Source organism: Sapajus apella, unplaced genomic scaffold (assembly GCF_009761245.1).
Source record: "Sapajus apella isolate SASKATOON/1434 unplaced genomic scaffold, GSC_monkey_1.0 scaffold17, whole genome shotgun sequence".
NCBI lineage: Eukaryota > Metazoa > Chordata > Mammalia > Primates > Cebidae > Sapajus > Sapajus apella.
In genome coordinates, this window is record NW_022436957.1 from 5,321,305 (window position 1) to 5,332,109 (window position 10,805).

General features: G+C 46.4%; 1 protein-coding gene across 5 annotated transcripts in view; it reads left to right on the top strand.

The window, feature by feature from the left end:
• Positions 1-10,805, top strand: part of TBL1X (transducin beta like 1 X-linked) — a 250,547-nt gene that overhangs the window by 35,511 nt on the left and 204,231 nt on the right. For all 5 annotated transcript variants that reach the window (XM_032285870.1, XM_032285875.1, XM_032285874.1 and 2 more), the window contains exon 2: positions 6,408-6,472. The gene's annotated coding sequence lies outside the window, so the exon portion shown is untranslated. The remainder of the gene's footprint in view (positions 1-6,407; positions 6,473-10,805) is intronic.

Sequence of the window (10,805 nt, forward strand, 5' to 3'; positions counted from 1 at the left end):
TGTTCTGTAAAGTCACTGAGACTATAGAAAGTGTCACCCCTAGGGGAAGTACACAGTGAGGCTTCTGCGAGCCTCTAGTCACAATGTTGTTGCCAAGCAATCGGTGCCTAACTTTTTTGTATGTGTTTCCTTTTAATTTGTGTGTTTCTGTTGGTTCCTTCACATTGCACTCATGGCCAACAGCACTGTGACTCACGCCTGGATGAACCTCATGTAACACACATATTTTCCCCAGAAGGCACATCCCAGAGTTATGCTTCGGGACACAAGACAGCACTGCAGCATCTGGGGGCCATTTGAAGCAGCAAAGTCACCCAGAAACTACAAAAATTCAAAAAAACTGGCACTGTGAATAGACTGCAAAAAGGACACATGTTTACAGAGTGAGAGCCTTGTTCACGCTCAGCTGGGAACACGTGCATTTGGTGACACAGCTGCTCTCTTCATGTTTGAGAATGACTATGAAAGTGCTGCAGGTACTGATTTTGGAGCTACAAATAATTGTTAGCCAATAGGCAAATTCACAGGGAATCCATGAATAACAAGGCTCTGGTGTGTGTATACATAGTGTAGTGTTGATAGTGTGTATACACAGTACATGTTTATATTTTGGGAAAGATTGTGAAGAAGTCACCATAAAAACCATTGTGTCTGTTTGGCCCTCTGGAAAGTGTGCAGAGCGGAGTCAGGGTGCCAGTATTTAAATTGAGGACATGGCCCAAGGAGATGAAAGAGAGGTGGGGACTGAGTAAAGAAAGCCGCAGACTTCAATGCACAGCCGATAAGCCCGAGAGCCCTAGAGCAAAGAGTACTCCTTGGTTGCAGACAGAGGGCCTTGCTCAGTGATTATAGGGGCTGGAGGTGGGGAGGCAGCCGCAGAGGAGCAACGTGGATTTGCAACTCTGTCTTTCTGGAAAGGATATGAGAGTCTTGCCCCTCTCCCCCAGGGCTGCCACAGTTGTAAACCAGACTTTTGATTTCAGTTGTACATATCAATTAGTTTATACCCACATTAGATTGAACCAAATGACACTGGCTCTTTTAAATCAAAAGTAGTCAAATGCAGGCAGCCTCTTAGGGTTCAATTCAGTGGAATCTTTTAAAGGTACAATAATGCTGTTTGAAATGAGGAGAATGTCTGTGTCTTGCTTGCTGAGAAAAATCCCCTATCCCTCATGCAGAAGATGATTGGATCCATAGTGGAAGCCAGTCAATGGCATGAGGAGTCATGGAGATGATTCTCACCTGGTCAATTGCATCAGATGTTCCTGAGGGTGGAAAGGGAACCAAGAGATTGACTGGATTGTTGGGTTTATGAGAGGGCAGTGGTTGTCTGTCTGTAGAGAATGAGCTTTTTCTGCACCGCTGTTTCATTTTCCTTCTGATTTTGAGAATGCTGAAAACTCAAGTCCGGTATTTAAAAATTCCGTAGTTGAAAACATGTTTCAAGGACAGATGACACACTTATGATTACAGCCTCTGAAGTGATGGGAATATTAAATAACCTTTGGTTGGACATGTAACCACCAGGGCTGCAAAGTAAATAACTCTCCACATGGTCTTAAAACCAAACACACACAGTTCTTGTCATTAAAAATATCCATGGCCTGGTGTAGTGGGTCACACTTGTAATCCCAGCACTTTGGGAAGCCGAGGCGGGAGGATCAGTTGAGCCCAGGGGTTCGAGACCTGCCTGGGCAACATGGTGAAATGCTGTCTCTGCAAAAAATACGAAAATTAGCTGGGCATGGTGGTGTGTGCCTGTAGTCCCAGCTACACGCGAAGCTGAGGGAGGGGAATCACCTGAACCTGGGAGGTGGAGGCTGCAGTGAGCCTAGATCGCATCATTGCCCTACAGCCTAGGTGACAGAGCGAGACGCCGTCTCAAAGAAAAAAAAAAAGACACAGAGAAATCCTGAAAGCCCACATGAGCAGTTAGCAAAAGGAACCCTGACATAACAAATATGGTGATGTCCAAAAACATTAGCGACCAGGTAGTTAAACTCAGGGAGAGCTATGTATCATAAACTTAAAAACGACATTGGCCATGAGTAACACAAATATAGGTGCTACCACAGACAGTTGGTGGCCATTTCAAACTTTCTCTTCATATCTATGATGCATTCATGGGTACCCAAAACAGTGTCCTTCCATTTAGAAGCTTCCATTGGAAGGCTGAGGCAGGAGGATTGCTTGAGCCCAGGAGATTGAGATTAGTGAGTTCCTCTGTACCCCCTCTCTCCTGCCCGTCCTTCTTTCTTCCATCTCTCCCTTCCTTCCTCACTTCTTCCCTCCCTCCCTTCTTCCTTTCTTCCCTCTCTCCTTCCCTCCCTTCCTCCCTTCCTTCCTTTTTCCCTCCCTCTCTTTCTTTCTTCCTTTTTTCTTTCTCTCTCTCTCTCTTTCCCTCTTTCTTTCTCTCTGTCCCTCTCTCTCCCTCTCTTCTCCCTCTCTCTGTCAGTCTTCCTCCCTCCCTCCTCCTTCTCTCTTTCTTCCCTTTCTTTCTTTAAGGGTGGGGTCTCAGTAAGTTGCCCAGGCTGGTCTGGAACTCCTGGTCTTAAGTGATCCTCCTGCTCCAGCCTCCCAAAGTGCTGGGATTACAAGTGTGCATGAGCCACTGTGCTCGGCCTATTTTCCCTTTCCTGCTCTTCCTTCCCAGCTGATGTGCTTTTAAAACCTGATAAAAATTAATTTTTCTTTTTTTGTCTTATTCAAATAATGATTTGATTTCTGTTCTCTCTCTGGGTCGTTTCAATAACATGGACACCTACACATAGTTTTATCAGTAAAGGTCATTGGCATAATCAGTGTGTTATGAGAACAAAGATAGTTCCTCATTTAAGCTGCTCCATTACTCATTTTATAAGGCAAAGAAGGAAGAGGACAGTGTCCTGCGTTTTTAGATGGCTGTTGAAATGAGTCAGAGTGACAGTGAGCAGCATGCATTGAATTCTAGCTGGAAACAGGATTTTTAGGCCCACCTTTAAGCCTGCTATGAACAAATAAGGCTGGAAACCTATAGGCCCTGGAGAACAGGAGTCAGGAACCTGCTTTCCCTGATAGCTTCTTGATCAACGAAATGATGGATGTGCAGCCCGCAGCCCTGAGCAAAGGCCTGGCAGCTCCGTGGCTGAGCCCTGGAGGGCTGAGCTGGGCCAGGGCTCCTAGCAGTGTGTTCAGGAGCACTGGGGACCACAGTGGGTGCTAGTCCAACCCTCGCTTTCTTTGCGAGTGTTTCTGACACGTCTGCAGAGACTGCAGAAGACTGGCTGCCCCCTGAGTTCAGTGTCCTGGAGCAAGCCTGTGGGGGAATCACATGCCCCCCTCCCCGACTCTAGTGCCCATAGGGGACATGGAGGAGGCACTTGATTTGCAGTTAGGGTTTGCGTGCTGTTTGTAAGCTGGGTTTCCTCTTTGGGTTCCACAGTGCTGAGATCTGAGCCCGAGGCAGTTGGGAAATTAATGATGAGATAGAGGTGGCTTTGCTGTGTTCCATATCTATCAGACTGCTCCGCCTGGGGAGATGCCCCCCTTGCTTGGGATGTTGGGCTTGGGTAGGGGTTCTGGAATGTCTCTCCTCAAGCGGGCTCTGCCTCCTTGGCTCCCTTGGTGCAGAGAGCAGCGCAGGGGCTTTGTTGAGGAGCAGCCCCTGCAGAGCTGCTCACGAGTGACAGGCTGTGGCTGAATGGTGGACAACCCTGGTCGTCTACATTAGCATGGTGCAGTAGAGCCTTCTTACATGTTCCATGGTTCCCACTGCCCTTTCTCATGGTTGGGTGTCCTGACTGTCTTGTGGCCAGACTATGCCAGTTTGATCAGCACCCTTTCCAGAACCCCTGAAAGAGGGTCATAAATTGAGATGTTTATCACCACTCCTGTCCATTGCAGAGTCACATACACGCTAGTGATCAGCTCCTCCTTGATGCAATCTGAGGACGTCATCTGCTAGTCATTACAGGGAGAGGAAGGACAATAAAAAGATGAAAGAGAGTGCTGTCTCTGGTAATGGCAGTTACTCATCATTGTACCAGTGGGCAGCCATATAGGGATAGGTTGGAGGAGAAAGGGGAAAGCGTGAATTAAAAAATGCTGACATTTGTGAGGCTGAGAGAAGAACAGAACTATCACTGCTGGTCAAGGTGGCCATCCAGTTAAAATGTTCACATCCTGTTTCACCCACGAGCTGGCCAAGATCATCTCATAAAGCGACGAACGTTGCTCCCAGAAAGAATGCATTCTCATCTTGAGTCATGGCTGTCTCATTTGATGTCAGAATTCTTAGGCGCTGCTCTGGCCGGGCGAGATGGCTCATGCCTGTAATCCCAGCACTTGGAAGCTTGAGGCCGGTGGATCACCTGAGGTCAGGAATTTGAGACCAGCCTGGCTGACATGGTGAAACCCTGTCTCTGCTAAAAATATAAAAATTAGTCAGGCGTGGTGGCGGATGCCTGTAATCTCAGCTATTTGGGAGGCTGAGGCAGAAGAATCTTGCTTGAACCCAGGAGGCAGAGTTTGCAGTGAGCTGAGATTGCATCATTGCATTCCAGCCTGGGCAACAAGAGCAAAACCCTGTTTCAAAAGAAAAAAAAAAAAAAAAAAAAAACGAACTGCTCTTGGCTGGTTGTGGTGGTTCACACCTATGATCCCAGTGCTTTGGGAGGTTGAGACAGGAGGATTGCTTGAGCCCAGGAGTTCAAGATTAGCATGGGCAACATAACAAGACCCCATCTCTTTAAAAAATTAGCCGGGCATGGTGGTGTACGCCTGTGGTCCCAGCAACATGGGAAGCTGAAGCAGGAGGATCACTTGAGCTCAGGAGTTGAAGGCTGCAGTGAGCCATGATGGCATCACTGCACTACAGCCTGGACAGCAAAGCAAGGCCCTGTCTCAACAACAACAACAAAAAAAAAAAAGTGGCTGAGCGTGTTGGCTTATGCCTGTAATTCCAGCACTTTGGGAGGCTGAGGTAGGCAGATCACCTGAGGTCAAGAGTTTGAGAGCAGCCTGGCCAACATGGTGAAACCTGTCTCTATTAAAAATACAAAAAATTAGCTGGGTGTGGTGTTGGGTGCCAGCTACTTGGGAAGCTGAGGCAGGAGAATTGTTTGAATCTGGGACGCAGAGGTTGCAGTGAGCCAAGATCACGCCATTGCACTCCAGCCTGGGCAACAGGAGCCAAACTCCGTCTCAAAAAAAAAAAGCTGTTCTCCAAACAGGACCTGCGCCCACCTCATAGTGGGGTGCCTCTCCTTGGGCTCTTGCAGCAGCTGCAGTGTAGAAATTGAGAATCTTTCAAGTGCTGTGAGGGAGCTGAGACACTGAGTGTGGCAGGACCCTGTGCCCAGGGCACGCACACACCCATCCTAATGTCTGCTGGGGAAGGTAGGGGATGCGTGTGCTTTGCTTTTCAACCAGGAAGATAATTTTTGTCCCCGAGGGGACACTCAGCAATGTCTGGAGACAGTTCTGGTTGTCACACCTGGGTTAAGGGGTGCTACTGTCATCTAACGGATGGAGAACAGCGATGCTGCTGAACATCCCACAGTGCACAGGACGGCCCCACAACATCAAGACCATCTGGCCTCAACTGTCAGTAAGGCCAACAGCCAGAAACTCTGCAAGTTTGTGGGAAGCTGTAGATGCCCAAATCCCCTTTCATTTTCTCCTCGCCATGTAGGACAGTTTAGCTGGACAGTACACAGGACTCTTTCATGGGGTCATGAGAGGAGACCTCATAGTATAAGGGTCAAGTGCAAAGACTTTGCAGTCAGGCTGACCTGGGTTTCAGTCCCCACCCATCCTAGTGGTGTGACCGAGAGCAACTTTTGAGTTCTCAGTGTCCTGGTTTCCTCATCTGCAGAGTAGGGATAGTAACATCTGTCTCAATTGACTTTGGAGTTTGACAGGCAATACATGCAAAGTCCTCCATTTCCATGTCACTCAGAGTGAGTGTGCAAAAGATACTATTGTTGGCATCCATCATCATAACAAGAAGAGTTACTGTGAACATGGATGAGCTCAGCACCTTGTGGCACTGGGCTGTGGTGAGGGACTCAAGACAGCTTGATGACTGAGTTTGGGCCTCAGTGAGATGGGAAAGCTGTGCTTCTCTTGCTCCTTGGACCATGGTGACCTGTGAGGACCCCTGGGGGCTGCCTTCTCCACTGTTGCAGTTCACATAGCTAACACCAAAGACCACTGTGATAGTGGACTCTGGGGTCCCCCTAGTGTCAAGGAAGGGACCTTGAGCTTTGGAATGCCCTGGGCAGTCTTGCCATCTGTAGGTGTGTTAACCTCATCATGCATTGTTTTTAGCACAACAAAATGGGATCATACTGACTTTATTATTGACGTAGTATTATGCCATTGTCAGGTATGTGACGCTGCTGCTATTTTGCTGATTCTTCCAGATTTCCGTGAGGGTGGAAGGAAACCATATCAGATGCCTCGCAGAACACCAGGCCCACGGTGAAAGGTACAGCAAACTACTTCCCTCCTCTTGCCCTCTCGTTGGAAATTCTTTCCTGTGAGATTTTCTCCTCTCTGCTCTCTGCTCCTTCTTCCATAGCCTACAGCTTCCTGTTGGAGTTCCTTTGATAACTTTGTTGCCTTACAGCTTTGCAATGTCCAGTGTGGTAGCCATGGGCCACATGTGGCTGTGGAGTGCTTGAAATATGGCCAGATAATATTTCTATATCTGGATTGAGATGCCTTGTAGAAGTATAAAACACACACCGGATTTCAAAAACTTAGTGCGAAAAGAAAGAATGCAAGATATCTTATTGATAATGTAATACAGTTTACATGTTGAAATGATCACTTGAATACTTGGAGTAAAATGCGATGTATTATTAAATGTAACTTCACCTGTTTTTCTTTGACATTTTCTTGTGGCTGCTAGAAAATTGATAGATGGGTGTGTCGCCTTCACACTTACATACTTCTCTTGCTCAAGACCAGCCCTGCTTCCTTGCTGGCTGCTCAGTCAGATGCCTCCTCTAGTTTAAGCTGTCCATCATGGGCCCACCCATTATGTGTCCATCTCATCTTCTCTGCCCAATGTGGGCGTAGGCTGCTGGTGTTCCTGTACCTTCCCCCGAGCTTTGCTTACAATGCTTGTCTTGAGTGCAGGCTGCTGGGCTTCTCATCTTTCTTTCCATACATTTAGAACCTCTCTTCCAGAAACACAGGTTACTTGCCAGCTGGCAAAGAGCAGAGCTGGGATTCACATTCATTTATGTCATGCTCCAAACCCATGTCCGTAACAGACTACTCTCTCCAATTGCTTCGTGGATGTAAACACATAGTAAGCTCCTAGAGGGCAGGGACCATTTTTATTTCTTTCATCTCTACTGTTCAAGGCCTTTCTAAAGCTTTTTTGAAGGAATTAAGATTTCTAGTCTCTTCCCCTTCCACTTTCTGCTATGTGAAGACACAGTGTTCCTCTCCTTTCCCCTCTGGATGATACAACAACAAGGTGACATGTTGGAAGGAATCAGAGAATATCCCTCACCAAATAATCAATCCTGCTTGTGCCTTAATCGTGGACGTCTTAGCCTCCCGAACTCATGAAGGTCATCAACATATATAGGCTGATTGATCTTGGACTTCCAAGCCTCCAGAATTCAAGTCAGTGAATCTGAAAACATTTTATGGAGGGCAGGGCCAAGTTGGCCAACTAGAAGCTGCAGTGTTTAGAGGCTCCTATCAGAAAAAAACCGTAATAAGCGTGTGTGAATCTTTCATCAACAACCAAGGTATCCATGTTCTCTCATCAAAATTGACTAGAAGGCTGGTGTGACCCTTGAGGAGATGGAAGAACAGTGTGGTGTGGCGGCCCACCTGAGAGCCACATGGGGAAGGGGAACCCCCTCACCCCATTCCAAGGGAGGTGGTAAGTGAACACGCTACCTAGCCAGGGAAACTGCTTTTCCACGGAACTGTGAAACCCACAGATTGGAAGATCCCACTTGCGAACCCATGCCACCAGGGCCTCGCATCCCAACCCTGGAACACACAGATTCTTACAGCCTCTCAGCTGGTATCTGCTTAAGCTTACTGAACTCATAGGAGGAGGGGTGACCAGCACCTCCTGCAGCTGCCCGCTATCTAAGCCCTTTAAGGTCCTGGGGATGGGCAGCAGCCAGCACTGGGACTCCCAACTGCCTAATGTGCTAAGCTCCCTGGGCGGGGGAAGGGCAGCACCCATTTCTGTAGCTCCAGGCTACGCTTTTCCCCTGCTAGAGCCAGGGAGGCTGGACAGCTTGGTCCCAAGTCTTGTCTCCACAGCCCAACACACCAGCTGTGGCAGTCTGCGGCCAGAGTGCCTCTTCAGGTCCAACTCCAACCCATCCTTCCTTAGTAGGGGGAGGGGGGGCTCCGCTGCAGGATCTCCAATAGCTCTAACCAGAGGCTCAGGGGCATAATTTGGATCTCCCTGGGCCTGAGCCCCTAGGGGGAGGGGTAGCCACAGTCTCTGCAGACCAGCAGACTTAGCTTTTCCTCCTGGTAGTTCCAAGGAATCCAGGCAGCCCAGACTCTCCGCCAAGGGACAGAGTGCTTCATTAAATGGGTCCTGCTCCCCATGCCACCCAACTGTGTGAAACCTTCCAACAAGGCTTGTCAGATACCCTATACAGAAGTGATCCTACTGGCATCAGGTTGGTGCCCCTCGAGGTCAGAGGTCACAGAAGAAGGAGCAGGCACCAATCTTTGCTGCTCTCCAGCCTCCTTGAATGACACCTTCAGGCACAGGAGCAAATCAGATGAATAAGGCCTGAAGGGAACCCCCAGCAATCTGCAGCAGCCCCTACAGAAGAAGGACCTGACTATCGAAAGAAAAACAATCAGAAAGTGATAAAAGCATCAACAACAAAAATAGCAAAAATGTCCCCACAAAAACCCCATCCAAGGGTCAGCAACCTCAAAGACCAAAACTAGACAAACTCATGAAGATGAGAAAGAATCAAAGAAAAAATGCTGAAAACCCAAAAGGCCAGAGTGCCTCTTCTCCTCCAAATGATCGCAATGTTTGATTGCTCCAAATGATAATAAGCTTTGAAATTGAGGCAGTAATTAATAGCCTACCAACCAAACTAAGCTTCATAAGTGAAGGAGAAATAAAATCCTTTCCAGACAAGCAAATGCTGAGTGATTTTGATACCACCAGGCCTGTCCTGCAATATCTCCTGAAAGAAGCGCTAAATACGGTAAGGAAAAACTAGTATCAGCCACTGCAAAAACACACCGAAATATAAAGACCAATGACACTATGAAAAAACTGCATCAACTAGTGTGCAAAATAACCAGCTAGTGTCATGATGGCAGAATCAAATTCACACATAACAATACAAACCTTAAATGTAAATGGGCTAAATGCCCCAATTAAAAGACACAGACTGGCAAATTGGAGATGGAGTCAACACCCATTGGTGTGCTGTATTAGGAGACCCATCTTACGTGCAAAGACACACACAGGCTTAAAATAAAGGAATGGAGGAAAATTTACCAAGCAAATGGAAAGCAAAAAAATGCAGGGGTTGCAACCCTAGTCTCTGACAAAACAGACTTTAAACCAACAAAAGTAAAAAAGAAGGGCATTACGTAATGGTAAAGGGAACAACTCAACAAGAAGAACTAATTATTCTAAGTATACATGCACCCAATGTAGCAGCACCCAGATTAATAAAACAAGTTCTTAAAGACCTGCAGAGACTTAAACTCCCACACAATAATAGTGGGAGACTTTAACACCCCATATCAGTATTAGACAAAACAATGAGACAGAAAATTAACAAGGATATTCAGGACTCAAACTCACCTCTGGATCAACTGGACCTAGTAGGCATCTACAGAACTCTCTACCTTAACAGAATATATATTCTTCTCAGTGCCACATGACACTTATTCTAAAATCAGCCACACAATTGGAAGTAAAACACTCCTCAGCAAATGCAAAATAACTGAAATAATGACAAACATTCTCTCAGACCACAGTGTGGTCACATTGGAACTCAGGATTAAGACACTCACTCAAAACCACATAATTTCATGAAAATTGAACAGCCTGCCCCTGAATGACTACTGGGTGAATACTGAAATTAAGGCAGAAATCAAGTACTTCTTTGAAACCAATGAGAACAGAGAGACAACATACCAGAATCTCTAGGACACAGCTAAAGCAGTGTTAAGAGGGAAATTTATAGCACTAAATGCCCACATCAGAAAGCTAGAAAGATCTCAAATCAACATCCTAACACCATTAAAAGAGCTAGAGAGTCAAGATCAAATGAATCCAAAAGCTAGTAGAAGATAAGAAATAACTAAGATCAGAGAATAACTGAAGGAGATAGAGACACGAAAAATACTCCAAAAAAATCAATGAATCCAGGAGCTGGTTTTTTGAAACAATTAACAAAATAGATAAACCACTAGCTAGACAAATAAAGAAGAGAGGGAAGAATCAAATAGACACAATAAGAAATGATAAAGGGGATATCACCACTGACCCCACGGAAACACAAACTACCATCAGGGAATACTATAAACACCTCTATGCAAATAGACTAGAAAATCTAGAAGAAATGAATAAATTCTTGCATGCATACACCCTACCAAGACTAAACCAGGAAGAAGTTGAATCCCCGAATAGACCAATAACAAGCTCTGAAATTGAGGCAGTAATTAATAGCCTACCAACCAAAAAAAGCCCAGGACCAAATGGATTCACAGCTGAATTCTACCAGAAATACAAAGAGGAGCTGGTACCATTCCTCCAGAAACGATTCCAAACATTTGAAAAGGAGGGA